Source organism: Diabrotica undecimpunctata, chromosome 7, assembly GCF_040954645.1.
Source record: "Diabrotica undecimpunctata isolate CICGRU chromosome 7, icDiaUnde3, whole genome shotgun sequence".
NCBI classification, from domain to species: Eukaryota; Metazoa; Arthropoda; class Insecta; order Coleoptera; family Chrysomelidae; genus Diabrotica; species Diabrotica undecimpunctata.
In genome coordinates, this window is record NC_092809.1 from 97,825,191 (window position 1) to 97,843,539 (window position 18,349).

The window sequence follows — 18,349 nt, forward strand, 5'->3', positions numbered from 1 at the left end:
GAAAAATATGGACTAACAATGGATATAAAAAAGACCAAATACATGATAATAACAAAGAAAACAAATATACCAACAAACATACATTTGAGAAATGTACCGAAAGGGTTGATAAATACAAATACCTTGGAATAATGATCAAACAACCCAAATAAGAGCAAGGATAGAAATAGCAAGAAATGGGTTTGTAAAAATGAAAACAATTCTCTGCAACAAAGCCCTTAGATTAGAACTGAGAGTAAGAGCACTAAGATGCTACGTGTTTTCGATACTGCAATATGGACTTGAAAGCTGGACATTAAAGCAAGAACGCATAAATAAGTTACAGTCCTTTGAAATGTAGTGTTACAGGAGGATGCTTAGAATAGCATGGACACAGAAGAAAACTAACACGGAAGTATGGCGAGAAATGGGCAAAGAATGCGAAATAATAAACACAATAAAAATAAGAAACTTACAATAATGGGACACGTAATGAGGGGACAGCGATATGAACTGCTAAGGCTGATAATACAGGAAAAGATAAGAGGAGGAAGGAGTATAAGAAGAAGGAGAGTGTCATGGTTAAACAATTTAAGGGACTGGTTTAAATGCAGTTCTATAGAACTCTTCAGAGCAGCAGTAGATAGAGTAAAGATAGTGTTGATGATATCCAAATTCCGATCGTGAGACGGCAGTTAAAGAAGAAGCAGACAGGCCCGACCAGAGGGAGGGGCAGGGGGGCAAAATCCCCGGGGCCCGGGGCCCAAGGGGGCCCGTGCCCGGCCGTTAGTCAAACATCTCAGATACGTCGCTGAAACCAGCAAAACTTTTGAACAAGCTCGTGTCTCTTAATGTGACAAATCTTTTCCCCAATGTGTGCATTGCTCTTCGCATATTCTGTTGCCTATCAGTATCCGTTGCTCAGGCCGAGAGATCATTTAGTGTTTTGAGCCGAATTAAGAATTGTTTAAGATCTACTATGGGTCAACAACGATTATCTGATTTGGGACTGTTAAGCATAGAGTCGAAACCTGCAAAAACTCTTGATTTCGACCACGTGATCCAAAACTTTGCGGATATGAAAGCAAGAAAAGTTATGTTGTAACTAACAGCTCTATTGTAAATAATTAAAAACAAAGTTTAATTGTTAAAACTGTTTTAATTTTCTTCCTTCCTGTGTCAATAGCATAAGTGTTCACTATTACATATTCCAGTTTATGAGTTATTAGATTTTTGGGAATTTTCGTTCAACTGGGTTTGGGGGGGGCGGCCAGGTCTCATCCCCGGGGCCCGGCCTGGCTCTGGGCGGCCCTGGAAGCAGATAGTTTACAAGTAAAACAAGAAAAAGCAGTTGATGTTAGAAACTTGATAGAAAAATATTATGATTTAAACTGGAAGAGTATTCAAGAATTAAGGTATTTTAAACGGGTTTTAAAACCAAACAACTTTGGAAAACATCCACCCGCAGACAAGTTCGTAAATAATTAGGTTACTTTCAACAATACTAGTAAAATAAACAGGTTCCCCCATTTTCTTGTTTATCGACACTATATTTATAAATATAAATAGTCATAAAAAGGAAAAGAAATATGGACCAGTTTTGTCCTGGTATAATAACAAATTATAGTTTACAAGTAAAACAAGAAGAACCAGTTGATGTTGAAAATTGAAAGAAAAACATTATGATTTAAACTCGAAGAGTAATGAAGAATTAAGCTATTTTAACCACGTTTTAGAACGAAACAACTTTGGAAAACATCCACCTGTAGACAAGTTCATAAATAATTAGGTTAATTTCAACAATACTAGTAAAATAAACAGTTTCCCCTATTTTCTTGTTTATCGACACTATATTTATAAATATAAATAGTCACAAAAAGGAACAGAAATATGGACCAGTTTTGATTTATAATTTAAAAATAAAAATTCACCTTTTTAGAGATTTGTCTCTAAAAAATGTTGTAATTTTGCCCCACACTGTATGTGTAATAATTTAAATCGTTTAAAAGTTTTATGTTACACTGAACGTACCTATTATAAAATCAAAATAAATATAACAATAATATATATTTAATATTTTACGTGATTTATTAAAAACAATACTAAGATTCAATTAACACCTGGCCTATTCCGCACATGGCCACTAAAAATATACACACACATCCACATCTCGACATGGTCAATTCCTTGTGATGCGTTTTTCATGGTCAATTAAAGTTGGTCAACAAATTATTATGGGCATGAAAAGGTAAACGAGAAAGAGCGAAAAACCACGACCATGACGTCACGTCAAATAACAAAACACAATCGCAGAATTCTTCCTGACAGCCCGCTCTCTTACGAAAAGTCAAACTGCGCGCCATTCAGTTCAATTGCGAACTTCGTTAAACGAAAATCGCGCACTAACCACCGCAATTTGTTTGTTTTTATTAAACATTTTGCTTAGTTAACGAAATTTGTTATTTTTAATTTTTGTGATACGAATGTTACACAGTGTAAATAGTTTATTTTTGCACAACCAAGGTTGAAGGTGAGTTTTATTTTTAAAATTGGATGATCTCAGTTTGTGTTAAATTTTGGTGTGGTTGCCAAGACCATGTAATAAATATTCGGTTTTTATGAGGTATACACTTTTAAACATTTACATTTATAGTTATTGTTTTTTTAAGATCTACAAATTAACATTGTAACGTTAAAATAGCGCTTCCAGTTTTATTAGAAATGCATATTTACCTTTTTAAACATTTTCGACAATTTTTGTCTAGATGTTCCTAATAATTATTATAAATTAGTAAATAAAATTATTTATTTTCTAACACATTTACAAATTTTACATTTTGTCTAAGTACCTGTTAAAAATTGTATAAACAAATTATTGTATATTCTGTTAGACACCTAATTCGCTTTAAGGGATGTTTTTACTTATGATATTTGGGACTGTAAACAATTTCTTATTAAACTAGCAGTAAAAAAAGGAACCTTATTGCCGATGCTGAAAAGTTATTAATTTAGGAAAAATCACCTTTCGTAGAACCGAGACCGTTTTGTGGACTAATCCAAAAGTCAGGTAAAAAGGGAGTTCCTTATCTGGCAATACAATCAATAACGATTTCACTGACTTAATACTTGTTAATACGTTAGGAAAGCAAAAATGTTTGGAAAATTATTGGATAAAACTTGAAATTGTTCAAGTGTCTTTCTGAAATCAAAAACAGACATCAATTAAATTAGAAACAATTCTTCTTACTGCAAATTGCAATATGAGGTTTTATCTTAATATAGTGAGTACCTAATTTAGACAGAACGATCGTTTTAGTAAAAATTAAAAAAAAAACGGCAGAACATATTTTGATGCAGCTTCCTATACTCTAGTCGTTAGAGACGAAAATGCCACTAAACCTCTAAAAATCATACGAACAAGCTGAATTTTGCCAAGAATATTAATTTTGGGGTCCCAAAAAACCATGCATAAACGTTTACGACTTTTTCTCCCGGGCTTCCCCCTAAAACCCCCCTCGTAGGGGGGAAACGCAAAAAAATCGATTGACCAATAATCTGTACGTCGTAGAAAAAAATATTTTAAATAAAAAATGGAGCTGAGATAATTTTAAACAAAAATGTTTATTGGTACTTTTTGTGTAGAATGAACCGATCTCTCACAAACAACGCTTGAAGCGACCATCAATGTTCAATAACATTTGTATCAGTTCGACGGTAAAAATTCGATATCTTTTGATTCATGTGTCATATCGACAAAAATTAAGATGCGTTTTAAAGGTAAGGAGTTCAGCTTTCTTTCGATTTTTTTGCGTTTTTACCCCCCTATGAGGGTTGTTTGAGGGGGAAGCCCGGGAGTAAAAGTGGTAAACTTTTTTGGATCTTTTTTGGGGTCCGAAAATTAATATTCTTGGCAAAATTCAGCTTGTTCGTATGATTTGTAGGGGTCAACTCTCTGACGACTGGACTACTATCATTGTTCTGTATTGAGATATTAGTCTAAAAATACGACTTCTGGATCTAAATTACATTAAAAAATATATTGAAACAAATAATACTAATTGTATACTGAAATCATTCAAAAAATAAAATTTATATTAATAATATAACAAATATTTCTTGATTGGTCCTTATAGTCTAGATCCCACTGCAAAATAACTTCTTTCACAATGGCGCACCTAAAATTTTCATTGTGGGAGGATTGGTGGGCACCGAATTTTTTTTATGCTACCTCCATTTTGAGTCCTTAAAATTTGGGTTTTAGTTTAATTTAAAGTACTAAAGATAGCAGTGCCAAAGATTCAAGTATCTGTTATCCTGTCTACCAACTAAAACCACCCTCTCCTACTTGTGCCAGTTGACTGTCGCACGTACCGTACTCCGTAAGTGAGATGGAAGCTATAAGGCTGACGACATTTTTGGAACACTCCCTTCTCTTATCTAGATCTTATCTCTGTCGTTGAACCGGTTGGTGTTTCTTTTCTTCTTTTTCGTTTTAATTACTGTTCGGATGTAATTCGCGAGGAACCGCAAAGTGGGCGACACCTGGTGGTAGATTTCAAAAACATCCACTTCGGGAAAACCTTGAAATTATCATTAATTTGTATACATATTAGCGACCGGTTTATATTGTAATTAACAATGACTTCGACTTCAAAAAACTATTGCAGTGTTCCTCAATGTTCATCCTATTATAATTCACAAACAATTCCATACATAAAAGTTTGGCAATGCATTTTGCGAATTGGCAAACCTATAACCAAGTACATGACTGTATGCAGTTTACATTTTACTGAGAACGAATGCTTTCCAAGTAAATGTTGATTAAAATATTATTTATATTTTAATATATTTATATTTAATTTAATTTATAGTAACACCTGAAACTAAATTGAGAAGACTGAAGAAAGCTGCTGTTCCATCAGATAAATTGCCCCAAAGGTCTCATGAAGTTATTGTTGTTCGGTGATTATTAGTAGAAAACGTAAGGCGTAATTTACAAAATATAACGTGGCCAGCTCCAAAAACTGCCTCACCCTCAACTAAAGATCTCTGTCGATATTGCAACCACAAAAATAATTGAGACAATATAAATTTTACTTTCCGTGTTTCAGACATACTGTAAAATAACAAACATTTAATTTTATTTTTATTCAGGTTTGGGAGTCAATTGCCGTATGTATAAACTCGAATCACAAACAAATAAACTTTGAAGAACGTACTCCAACTTTTACTTTGGCAAAACACACGTGTAAATGATTTATATTAAACGTTTTAGAGCTTCGAGATTAAATGACAAAATTGTTTTCCCGACCCCTGTCGGAATTGGCTATCGCGAATTGTGAACACTATTCCATCTCTCCTTACTTCCCGTCATCTTCACGATCATCTGTCCCACATTCACAGGGTTTATACCTATTTCTCTATACATTCTTTTTCTCTCCACTGCACATCTATTACACTCCAGGATTGTGTGAGTAACAGTGTCGGAATATTCGCAGTATAGGCATTTATCTGTATTTGTCTTTCTGCACCTATGAAGATACGTCCTAAAACAGACAATATGTCCAGTTCCTTGGGCTCGGGATCAACATCTTGGTCCACTCGGCAACATCTTCCGTGTTGTTCCACTTTTCTTGCCATCTTTCCATTGATCTTTCCATTTTTTATTTTTTTATGGCTGTTGTCAAATGCTCCCTTCTCTTATAGAGATGTCTCCTTTCTACTGCTAACACTTGTAGAGGAACACAACCCGTGATAGTCCACAAGACCGCCGCAGATACAGTCCTGCAGGCGCATGCTACTCACAACAGACTCGTTCTGTCTACTCTTATCATGAGCCTAATATTAGGTATCTATATCTAAATATAATAAAAAATATTAATTTAAATCCTAAACTGTATTTTAAATAATAATTTGTAAACAAATTAAATTTATAATAAAATGTCTAAACGGCGTTGCTTTAGAGCCATATGGTTTATGTGCTCTTATTCATCTATTTGAATGTCCTGATGGATAAACATTAAAGCTAAACCATTTAGCCTTTCTTCGCTGATACAATTTCTTAAATAAGTCTTTAGTACTTTCAGGGATGAAAATATCCTTTCGCATGTAGAGGTCGGTATATTAAACTAGCGTTTTGAATTTTTTGTATTGTATGTGAAAGACAAGTTACATTTTCCTAATATTCTTTATACAGTGTGACCCATTTAGATTGGAAACACCTTTATAAAATTTAAAGTTGTTAACCGATTTTAACCAATTTTTTTTTTAATGTCATGTAATAAAAGGTCTATTGTGGGACAAAATATGAAATATTAAGTTAAATTTTTAGGGCACTCTACGATACTTTTTCTTCGTCGAAAATGGAGAATTTGTATTAGCGATTTTTTTATTAAAAAACTTTCTACGCCACTGGATTTAGAGTTGCTTCAAATAGCTATGACAAAAATTTCATTAAAATATATTTATTAAAAACGAAGTTAGCAACAGATAACCATAAAACTAACTATTTTTCAAATAATTTTAATAATAAACCACTACTAGACAAAAAAAATGTTTAAAATAGCATAAAAATTTAATGCCAGTAACGCACTTACATTATTATTAACTTTACATGCTACAACTAAATCTCAGTTGCCATGACAACGATATTACTGTTTGATATTATTTGTGTCATACAAATTTCAGTGCTAGCATAAATTTATGCATAATATCTGCAACAATATTTACTTCAAATTCTTTTAATAATATTTTGTGTCATGGCTGCAAGATTAAGTTTGAGAGAAAAAATTGAAATTATACGTCTTTTGGGAGATAACGATAGAAGTGCCAGGGAAGTTTGTATAATATTGAATGACAGACATGTGGATATGTCGTCTAATATTAGCTGCGCTACGGTAAACAAAATAAATAGAATATTTAATGTATATGGTGCAGTATCAAACTAATTTTAAAAAATAACCCGTTACAAAGAAGAAGAGGAAATGATCAAATCATTGTAGATAATTTCAAAAATAACCCTAATGTTAGTTTAAGGAATGCCAGTTTATATTTGAATGTGCCTCGAGAGAGTATTCGGCGATGTCTTAAGGTAAATAATATTAAACCTTTCAAACCAAAATTCTTACACACATTACAAGAAGGCGACGAAGCAAAACGTTTAGAATATTGTTTATGGGCCCAAGGGGAATATTTAAACAATATAAATTTTCTAAAAAACGTGTTGTTTACCGACGAAGCCACTTTCACTACAAATGTAGTAGTATCATCACAGAATTGTCGCTATTGGGCAGCAGATAATCCCCATTGGGTAATAAACTGTAAAAGCCAGTATTCTCAAAAAATCAATGTCTGGTGTGGTTTACTGAACGAGCGAGTTATAGGTCCTTTCCTTTTTGAAGAAAACTTGAACTCACAGAACTTTTTAGAATTTTTAAACACCGACTTGTAGGATGCTATTCATGAGCTCCCAATTTATGAACGATTAAATTTGTATATCCAGTTAGATGGGTGTTCTGTTCATTACGCCAGAACCGTGAAGCAATGGCTAAATGAAAATTTTCCGAACCGTTGGATAGGCCGGGGTAGTCCGTTGATAGATTGGCCACCCAGATCTCCAGATCTCACAATTTTAGACTTCTTTCTCTGGGGAGTTATCAAACAAAAAGTTTACTAAACCCGTGCAAGAGACGTAAACGAACTTCGTGTAAGAATTCGACAGGCATGTGCAGAAATTACTCCCCAACAACTAAGAAATGTAATTAGAAATATTCATAAACGCTACGACAAATGTATCCAATTAGATGGTGGATTGGTAGAGGCAACTAGGATTTAAACTAAATTTATGTTTCCATGTTTCTGTTAATACATAGTTTTTTTTTAACGTTAATACAGAGTGTTTTTTTCTTAGTGAGTTTTAAAATTTTAAGTTGTCATAAGTTTGTTATTAATAAATATATGTTAATGAAATTTTTGTCATAGCTATTTGAAGCCACGCTAAATCCAGTGGCGTAGAAATTTTTTTAATAAAAAAATCGCTAATACAAATTCTCCATTTTCGACGAAGAAAAAGTATCATAGAATGCCCTGAAAATTTAACTAAATATTTCATATTTTGTCCCGCAATAGACCTTTTATTACATGACATTAAAAAAAAATTTGGTTAAAATCGGTTAACAACTTCAAATTTTATGGAGGTGTTTCCAATCTAAATGGGTCACACTGTATATTTTTTACTTTTTATGTCCTGGACGGTGGGTTTAACCCCCAAAACCCCCCTCGTTGCGTTACTGTACATTCAAAACCTCTTTTTTAACACACACTTAGAAATATGAGAATACAGTCATTAGTAACAGGTTACCAGTCAAAAAGTGGCCGCGAATAATTTGAATTAAATTAATGATAATTAATTTTTGAATAAAAATTTCGTTATATTTTTTAAATAAAATACGCTGCTTATGGCGTACAAGTATATGCATGTTTTTTTATATAAAATTAAAGCTAATTATTTTATTATGATATAAGATTGCCTGAGAAAGAATGATCGGAAGTTAATGTTGCCAGCAGTTGAAAACGCGAGGTATCAAAGATAAAGTAAAGAAAGCTAGCGCAACGTCACTGGTTTGACATGGCGAGTGTCATTTGTGTCAGATAGGATTAATAATATACATATTATATACATATGATTAAAAATAGGTACACTTTTTCATTTTTCTAAAACACAAACTTTACTTTAACCTTTCAAGGATAACGTGACATGATGGTACACAAAAAATAAAGTCGGACTAGCAGTCCGCAAATCTAGAAAAGCTAAAAAACAAATATATTCGCAAAACGGTCTGAAAACTTGTCGATTCTTTAAATATATAATTAAAATAGACAAAAAAAAATTTGCACACAAATTTATTATAACTTGTATTTAAACTCATGCTTTGAAAATAAAAGTTAACAGATATATCTTTTTTACATTTTGAGTACTATCAAACACAAAAACCGAAATGAAACAAATACAAAGCAACTGTTTTTAAGAAATTAAACAAAGATTAATAAAAAACAAATGTTTGAGATGCGCAAAGTAGATACATGAATGAACGGAAATAAGAAAGTCAATCTTCGCTGCTGTCTTCGGAAATACCATCCTGTAGGTAGTCGGAGCAAGTGCATCTTGCGTATTCTAAGCATACAAATTTTTGGTACTTTTGACAGGTATTCTGGTTGGTCCATTTTTTTATCTACTACAGTAAAAACAACGATATGGAATCCGTTTATTCAAAAATCGACGTTGAAGATGATCGTTTACTCGTTTCATACCAAGAGCATCTTGAAAATGTCTTCTAGGGATTTTATCTATCTCAATAGATTTATATTTTATTTTATTAACTAGATGTACTTTTACTTTGGATTTATTATAGTCACTGATGATTGACTTCTGGCTTGCCCGTTAATTCGTCTAGCAAATTGTCGTGGTGCATCGTTAAGAGTAAAATAACGTTTTTGTTTTTTCTGGGTATATTCGCTCCGTGCGTGACCATGGTAGGGGTACCTTGAAACGATGCCAGCGTGCGTAGCGGCGAAATATGACACAATTGGCCCTACCTTTTTACGCATAAATTTTATTAAAAATGTGTGCAAATACATGTTGCGTATTTAGTTGTGCTAATAATAGCAAAAATAGTAAGTGTAGTTTTTATAGGTTCCCAAAGATTACATATAAATTAGAGAAAAGAAAAAGATGGATCCGTGCTATTAATATGAAAAAGGAAATATCACGTAACCTCATTTTTATGCAATTGAAATATTTAAATAATTTACCTTAAATGATATTTTATACGGCTTCAAGCTAACTGCAGAGTGCCTGATGACTTTAGCTTTTATATCATAACTTTTACTATTACTGTTTTTAATTATATGCTCTTTCACGTGAAAAACTTGTTTTGCCTGTACTAGATTTTTAACTTTTCTTTTCCGTTTGGGCTTAAAAAGATATATTATGATGAATTTTGAGAAACCCAGTTTTAATACTACATTTATTTTGTACATAAACTGAAAAAATATAGTTAAAAAGTTAATTATTAATGATTGTCAATTTCGCCTGTATTTAACAATGTCAAACATATGTCATTAATGTCATATGTTTAACCTGAAAATTGGTAGACTCCAAAACTGTCAGATGAAGGCGGTAGGTGTCGCGTCAGTCACGCACGGAGCGAATACGACACAATCGTACATTTTTCTCTAAAAGCAAACAGATAGCAAAATAGACAGATGATGCTCGTTCAAAAGAAGATCGACCAAACTGAGGGTCGTAAAAAAATTGTCCATTGTTACATTTCTGTGAACACCAGATATAGGACTGCAGAGGCTAGGAACGAGGGAAATATTGCTCGTATCAACTTTATATGGACCAGGTGGCTGTTGTCCAACGTACACCTCTAGATTTGCGGTATAAGGAAACTTAGCGTCTACTAATGCCGAGATTTTTATGCCGTATTTATTAGGTTTATTGGGCACATATACCCTAAAGCAACACTTGCCACGAAAAGCTTCCAGTTTTTCATCTACCGTTGTATATGCTGATAATGAAAAATGTTTCGAAAAATTTGAATTAAAGAAATCTAGGAATTCTCTCGCAGCTGCCAATTTCTTATATTTTTTCCTCTCTAATCGTGTTCGTTTATCATTAAAACGGATGTGTATAAGCAAAAACTTAAACCGTGCTAGGGACATTGCCAATCTAAAAGCCATAATGAGCCGTTTGTCCTAAAGAGATCTTCTGCATTTCTGTGGTTATCTTTGGTTAGCCCAGCTATATATAAAAGACTCAGTAGTGCCCTAAGTTCTAAAATATCTATCTTTGTTGCAGATATATTACTGAGGTTATAAGAACACAGTTCAATAATGATATTCGTGTTGTCTACAATGGTTTGCAAAATTTCTTCAGTAAAAAAACATATCCAAATCTTTGATGCGCTTTTCATATGTCGTATTTCCCTAGTTCCTAAAGAAAATTTTACCTTCATTAAATGGTCACTGCGAGTTCGTATCCGGCGGTTTCCTACGTGTTTCTTCCATTTAGTTGCTCCAGAGAGCAATTCTGCATAAAGCTTATCAAGATATGCTTGTTGTTCTTTAAAAAATCTGTAAAAAAATATGTTTATATCAATCAAATATACAGAAAATATACTCAGTAGATCACTTCCAATTATAAATTACATAAATATTTTTTATTTACCTTAATCTTAACTGAAAATTTGTGACAACTTGTATAACGTGCGGACTCACGTTCCGCAATTTAATATAGCAGCAGAACTAAATACACTAGACAACTGTCACATCTTTACTAAATAGAGTATCCCCTCGCTTGAAGCTAGCGAGCACGCCACGACCGAAATCGTAATTAATTGTCAGAAATCGACAAATAATTCGACAAGCGGACTCATAGTCCGCACGTTAACTCTGAAAGGGTAATCAACGTAATAACAGTTATCTAGTCTCAAAACGTGTGCGAGAGTCAGAATAATCTGACACTCGCTATCCTTGTCAAACCAGTGGTGTTGCGAACTACCTTTATTTCCCCTTATTTTTAATACCTTGTGCTTTTAACAGCTGACAACCCTAATTTGCGACCATTTTTTCTCAGACAACCTTATATAATCATATTTAAAAAAAAATAGCTTTAATTCTATAAAAAAAACAAGCATATACATCATGGTCAGCTTGTTTTATAAAATAAACGAATGAAATAAAATTTTTGTCCAAAAATTAATTACCATTAAATATTTGCGGCCAGTTTTTGACTGGCAACCTATTATCAATGTATTCTCCTAATTTTTAATGTATGTAAAAATATGAGTTTGATTAACTACGTTATGAACGAAATGATTTTGCAGTGGGTTCTCGTACTATTATTGATTGAACTACATTATTGTCGCCGATATTATTATTATAGTTAGTAATATTATGATAAAAGAGTAAATGCACACATTACCCGCCACTGTTTATTGTCGACTTAGATGCTGAGGTTACATTATTTTGAATATGTTTATTGTATGGACAAAAATTTTGGAGGTTATCATAAGTTATGATGATAATGAAATACTATCTGAACAAAATTGTTGATCGTCATCATTTTTTATTCCTAATTAAAAATTAATATATTCTTCATAACATAACTTACAATGTTTAGACACAGTCTGTATAAATAATAATTCCTAAAATTATTGGTACATTTGTAAAATCTTGATCTTAATGAGAATACCTTATTAAACAGTTTATAAATCAATAGATTATATTATTATTTATGTATACTTTTACAAGTAAGCACTGAAGTAACAAAACTGATATTGCTTCTATAAAGGAGCATTCTTGTGTAAATTTTACTTCTATATATACTCAAGTCCTGACATCTGTGATTCATGCTTAAAAGATTGAAAACATTTCGAACGCTGCTTCCCAAGCATATCCCAAATAAGTTCGATGTGATTAAGGTCGAAACTACGTGCTGGCTAGCCTATTGTTTTAATACCAACTTCCAAGAGGTAATCTCGAAATAATCTGGCTGCATGAAGTCTAGCATTATGGTATGTTAACAAAATATTTTTTTGTTCAAGAGGAATGTCCAATATGTAGTCTTCAGCAATAAGAGATTTCCATTATTCAATATCACCAAGTCATATCACATTACTTCTTACACTACAAAGGAACCCATTTGCCCCTCTAAAAATACGAACTCATCTTTCACGTCTATGCAAGCAAAAGCTTGACTCATTTTAAATTGACTTCTTCCCAATTCATATTATGCTTCCTGCCAAAATTGATCATATTGTACGATGATCGTTACGCTGGCTATCGGGCAGCAATATAAGGATGGAAAGTTTCTTCTAGGAGACAATGTTTACTTGAATGCCACCTGTGTTTTTAAGCTGAGATTGTAACTGTCGGCTTACTACAAAACTAATTCAATACCAGTTTCAAGCTCGCCATAATTTTGCTAAACTACTCGTCCTAAGTTGTTCCACAAATGCTGTATGGGGTTAAGATCTCGACTTCTTAGATGCCAGTCTAGTACCCGAATACCAACATCTCTTAAGTATTGCGTTTTACCCTCGCTAGGTGTTGCCGAGCATTGTCCTGCATTAGAAGAAAATTTTCACCTACAAAATGCATATAAGGAACCACAAATTCTTCCAGACATTCTCTACTTTTTGTATGGTATACCAAAAAACATTTGACGTGGAGTCCTTTGTCGCATTTTGAACATCTGGTGGTTGTTTTGTCATGGCAATGTACACAGCGTGTTTGCTTATTTTGAGGAATTACCAAATGATCCATATGATCAAACCTAATGTCTAAACCTTCGGTGATTGACTTATGACCTTTCGAATGTGTTTTATTTTATTTTTATTTTGTATTAATAGCGCACTGGCTACTCGTCTTCGAAATTTTAACTGATCTAGGTCCCACCTCTTTGTCTATGCAACTCCCAAGCATTTTGCAGAGCAACATCAATACAGTGTGCCACCAGCGGAAAATACCATTTCTTGCCCCTCAGCGAAATTCTATAAAGGCTCAAATTTTGGTCACATCTGTCTACTCCTCCCATGTTTGCATTGTACAAATTTACCAGATGTGGTTGCGACACCTAAAATATGTATTGTAAAATGTCATGAAACTATGCATGTTGTTGAAAATAAAAAGTAAATGCGTTTGTAATAATAATCTAAAAAACTATAACTTACCTGGATATTTGTCCGTTCTTTTCGTGAAAATCTTTTCACCCTATGCAGGGGGTTTACGCCTACTGCATTTGAGCACAGAGTGACAATGCTGTTGTCATGCCACTTCACGACAATAATGTTCTGGTTTTCTGTTTTTTTTTTAAATCGAAAACGCCTCGAGCTTGCTTTTTCATTTCTTTTGAGTTTGTTAGTGGCCCATTAGGTATGCGATCTTCACGTATTGTGCCGGTAGCGTTGAAAGTTTTTTCCGATAGCAATTCTAACAAAGATAACGTAGAAAAGAAATTATCAAAAAATAGGTGCATCCGTTTATTAGGCCACCTAGTTCTTAAAACGTCGGCATACTCCAATACAACAGATGGCCCTACTCCATAATCAATATACTTTTCGCTAATATTAGTGGTAGCACCTTGGTGAGGTTCCATCCAATTTACGTAGCCTAATCTACTTGCCCCTACCCAAAGTTTGTAGCCATAGCGAATTGGCTTATTGTGAATAAATTGTTTACAGCCATGGCGGCCGAAATATGGTACCATGGCTTCGTCAACACATTGCATTTCCTCACATTTACCAAATTTCAAAAATGCAGCATTGAGGTGATCAAACAATGGCCTAACTTTAGCAAATTTGTCGGATGTATTTATAGTGACGCTGTCAGTTAGGTGAAAGTGAGATAAAATATATTCAGATTTATTCCTTGACAAAGCTTCAGAAACCAGTACATTTTGACTGTCTCTTTCGTTTTCCCAGAACATTCTCCGCCTTGGAACTGGCACATATCCACTGAGTAATAACACTCCAATGAATGCTTTTATCTCACGTTTTTCTATTTTCAGGCAATGGTTTTGTTGCCCTGCATATCGATTTGATTCGACAACTATTAGGTCCAATATTTTGTCATCAAAAAATAAAGAAAACATATCTAAAGGGGTTTGCAGAGCTATTTCTTCTTCATCGTTACTAAATTCTTCACCATCATACACCAAATCTTCGGTTTCCCATTTATAAATCTTTTTTCTCTTTATTGTTTTTGTTCTCTTTGATGGAGTTTTATATTCTGCAACTGATGGGCCATCTTTGTCATCCTCTGTATTAGAGAAAATGTTTTGTCTTGTATTATATTTATGAACATTTATTACGCACTAAAAAGAATGAAAAATGGTAAAGCCCCAGGTCCAGATGAAATACCAACGGAAATCCTTAAACTAATAGAAAAAGACTCGATTCACATTTTAGTTGAACTTTTCAATAGCATTTATACATCAGGAAAAATACCACAAGAATGGCTTTTATCCACCTTTGTTACTATACCAAAAAAGATAAATGCCAAACAATGTAGTGATTACCGTACAATCAGTCTGATGAGCCATGTACTGAAAATATTTCTGAAAATTATACACTCTAGAGTACACAGAAAACTGGAAATGGACATCAATAATACCCAGTTTGGATTCCGAAATGGACTTGGAACAAGAGAGGCGTTGTTTGCACTGAACGTTATGTCTCAAAGATGTCTTGACATAAATCAAGATGTATTCATGTGTTTCATAGATTACAACAAGGCCTTTGATAAAGTGCGGCATGATCACCTAATCAGACTCCTGACAGAAAAGAATTTAGATAAACGAGACATCCGACTAATAGCAAATATGTACTACAATCAGAAAGCAGTAGTGAGAGTAAAGAATAATACCACTGAAGAAATTGAAATAAAGCGAGGTGTGAGACAAGGGTGTATACTGTCACCAACCCTGTTTAATCTCTATTCCGAAGACGTAATGAATAGAACACTTTCTGAGCAATCCGTAGGTATTAAAATAAATGGTGTTAGATTAAACAATCTGAGATTTGCCGACGACACCGTTCTGATCGCAGAAACACTTGAAGAGCTACAGACATTGGTGAATAAGATAGCAGACTGCAGCGAAGAATATGGACTATCTTTGAACATAAAGAAAACTAAATTTATGGTAATATCGAAATCAACACAAAATGTCCAAAATTTATATTTACACAATGAAATTATCGATCGAGTTAGCAAATACAAATATTTAGGCACTTTTATAAATGAAGACAACGATAGCTCAGCAGAAATCAAAATAAGAATAGAAAAAGCCAGATCCATATTCACTAAAATGAAGAGAGTGTTCTGCGGAAGAGATTTGAGCCTTGAAATGAAACTTCGCCTGATGAGATGTTACGTACTTTCTGTGCTGTTCTACGGAATGGAGTCATGGACATTGAAAAAGATTGATACCAAAAAATTAGAGGCATTTGAACTGTGGATGTATCGCAGAATCCTGAGAATATCATGGACCGAGAGAGTCACAAATGTCGAGGTCTTGAGAAGAATGAATAAAGAAAAGGAAGTCATATTTACGATCAAAAAACGAAAACTGCAATACTTGGGACACATTACAAGAGGCGAAAGATATGAACTGCTTCGAATAATTATGCAAGGAAAAATAGCAGGAAAAAGGTCCATAGGAAGAAGACGAAACTCCTGGCTAAAGAATCTACGGGAATGGTATAGCTGTAGCAGCAACGAATTGTTTCGGTCAGCAGTTTCGAAAATACGTATAGCCCTGATGATCGCCAACCTTCGGAACGAAGATGGCACTTGAAGAAGAAGATTTCAGCAGGCGCTCTAAGCTGTTTAGCAGGTAGATTATTTATGGTAAGTGTGTCTTTGTCACCAGAATCCGTGGCATTTTCTGGCGGAGAAATAGTCAGTGACTCAACATTCTTTATCATATCTTCCTCGTCCTCCAGCATAGCCAGTGCATCATTTAGAGAAAAACCCCTGGAAGTGTAAATATACATGACATATGCTAAATTACTGATATATTTTGTATAAAAGTATGTAATTTACGCAAAAATAAAGTTTTGGATGTAGTACTGTTATGTGTCCAACGTCCTACATGTAGGACGCTGTGGAAAACAGGTTCAAAAATATATCATAACATATTTGTACATTACTGTTAATACTATATTGCTAAATATACTTTTTTTACGTTAAAATGCACACCCCAAAATATTATTTATATAGTTTTAAAAATAAAAATTTTGCTTACCTTGCGAACGAAACACCATACTCTGCCATTTTCAAATTTACACAATTTTTTATGTTAACTACACAAATATTATGGTGTAACTAATAGTCATTTTATATTTTATTACATTGGGTAGTTCCTAGAGATCGATTACCTGTAGTCAGCATTTAGTTACGGGGCAAGAATGAGACAGGATCGGACTTGTTTCAGGCGTTCTATATGCAGGACGTTGGACATATCTGGGTTAAGCACAAAAGTACTTCATTAAAACTATTATCAATTAAAAAATAGGTTTAAATTTTTTTATTAAAAAAAAGGTAAATAAAATACACAAAAAGGTTATAGAACTAAGAATAAATCGTTGAAAAAATTTATAAGGACAATCGGAAACAGCTCTGTTTGACGGACTTTCGATCTGTCATCGTTGAAATGCGTTCAGCAAGGCGGCTGTGATAAGATGCATTATCCAACTGTACGACAAAGTTTACTATCAACACCCTGAAGAGAATTTTCTCCAATTACTTCTTGAAGCATGTGTAGTTCATGTCTTTACAATAGTCCCTTATTTTCTTCGATATAAAAATAAGACGCCATTTTGCAGAAAAATTATTCGCTGCTAATATGGGTGACAATTCGACGCTGGACCTTATCTGATGGTAGAGATGCTGCTCGAAATTCCGTCAATAAACATTTAACAAAGATTTGCTAAGCATTTGTTACTTTTTAATATTGCCAAATAAGTCTTTATTTTCGCTGCACGATATTCCCGAATTGATTGTATAATTATTATTTGGGAAAGTATGCACTATTTCTTTTCATATTTTTACATCTAATATTTTTCTTTTAGTGTACTATAATGTGATCTAATTCAATGCTGTATTCTGACGACTTTGTTAAAATATATTGCTTCCTGTTATTTCGTAAAATTGTTAAACTGGCTATCTCATTTATTATGTTTTAAGTACAGAGAATTTGACTTCTTTTGTTATTTTTGTGTCGCCAATACATACAAGAGTTCAATATCGTATTACGGTGACAATTAACTTAAATTATTGCCACTCAAAATCGCAATACAATAGAGTGATTTATGGGTATACCCTCTTGCTACCAACCACCTCGAAGTGTGGACAGAGGGTGGTTGCTGACGATCTCAAGACGACACTAAACTTCATCCCAAGACAGCGAACGAAACGCATCTACTTTGATCGGTAATCGTCCCATCGAGCCTCGGCGCCGGACGTCCCCTACATCGCGACGGTCAAAGCTGCACATGGGCTCCGAATACATCAGAATATACCAGAGGGTAAGTCTATGTTCTTTGTACAGACAACAATAATGAGTAAGACCAGTTAATTTCGTAATTTATTCACAATTGATAGTTGCTATTTTCCGCTAATTTATTTACCAACAAAATATTACATTTTATCTTCGTTATTATTTATCTAATATCATTTAACCAGCGACCTCTTAAGTTTTATAATAAACAATTATGTATCCATGACGTTATCTAAACCTATTTTCAAAGAAAAACAAATGTGGAATTAATTTTTTTTTACTCACAATATGCTCAACTATAGACTG

The 18,349-nt window shown here is 33.5% G+C and overlaps 1 protein-coding gene across 1 annotated transcript in view; it reads left to right on the forward strand.

The window, feature by feature from the left end:
- The first annotated feature begins 2,307 nt into the window (after window positions 1–2,307).
- LOC140445626 (uncharacterized) overlaps window positions 2,308–18,349 on the forward strand; it is a 98,729-nt gene continuing 82,687 nt past the window's right edge. The window contains exon 1 of the mRNA XM_072537829.1: window positions 2,308–2,509. The gene's annotated coding sequence lies outside the window, so the exon portion shown is untranslated. The remainder of the gene's footprint in view (window positions 2,510–18,349) is intronic.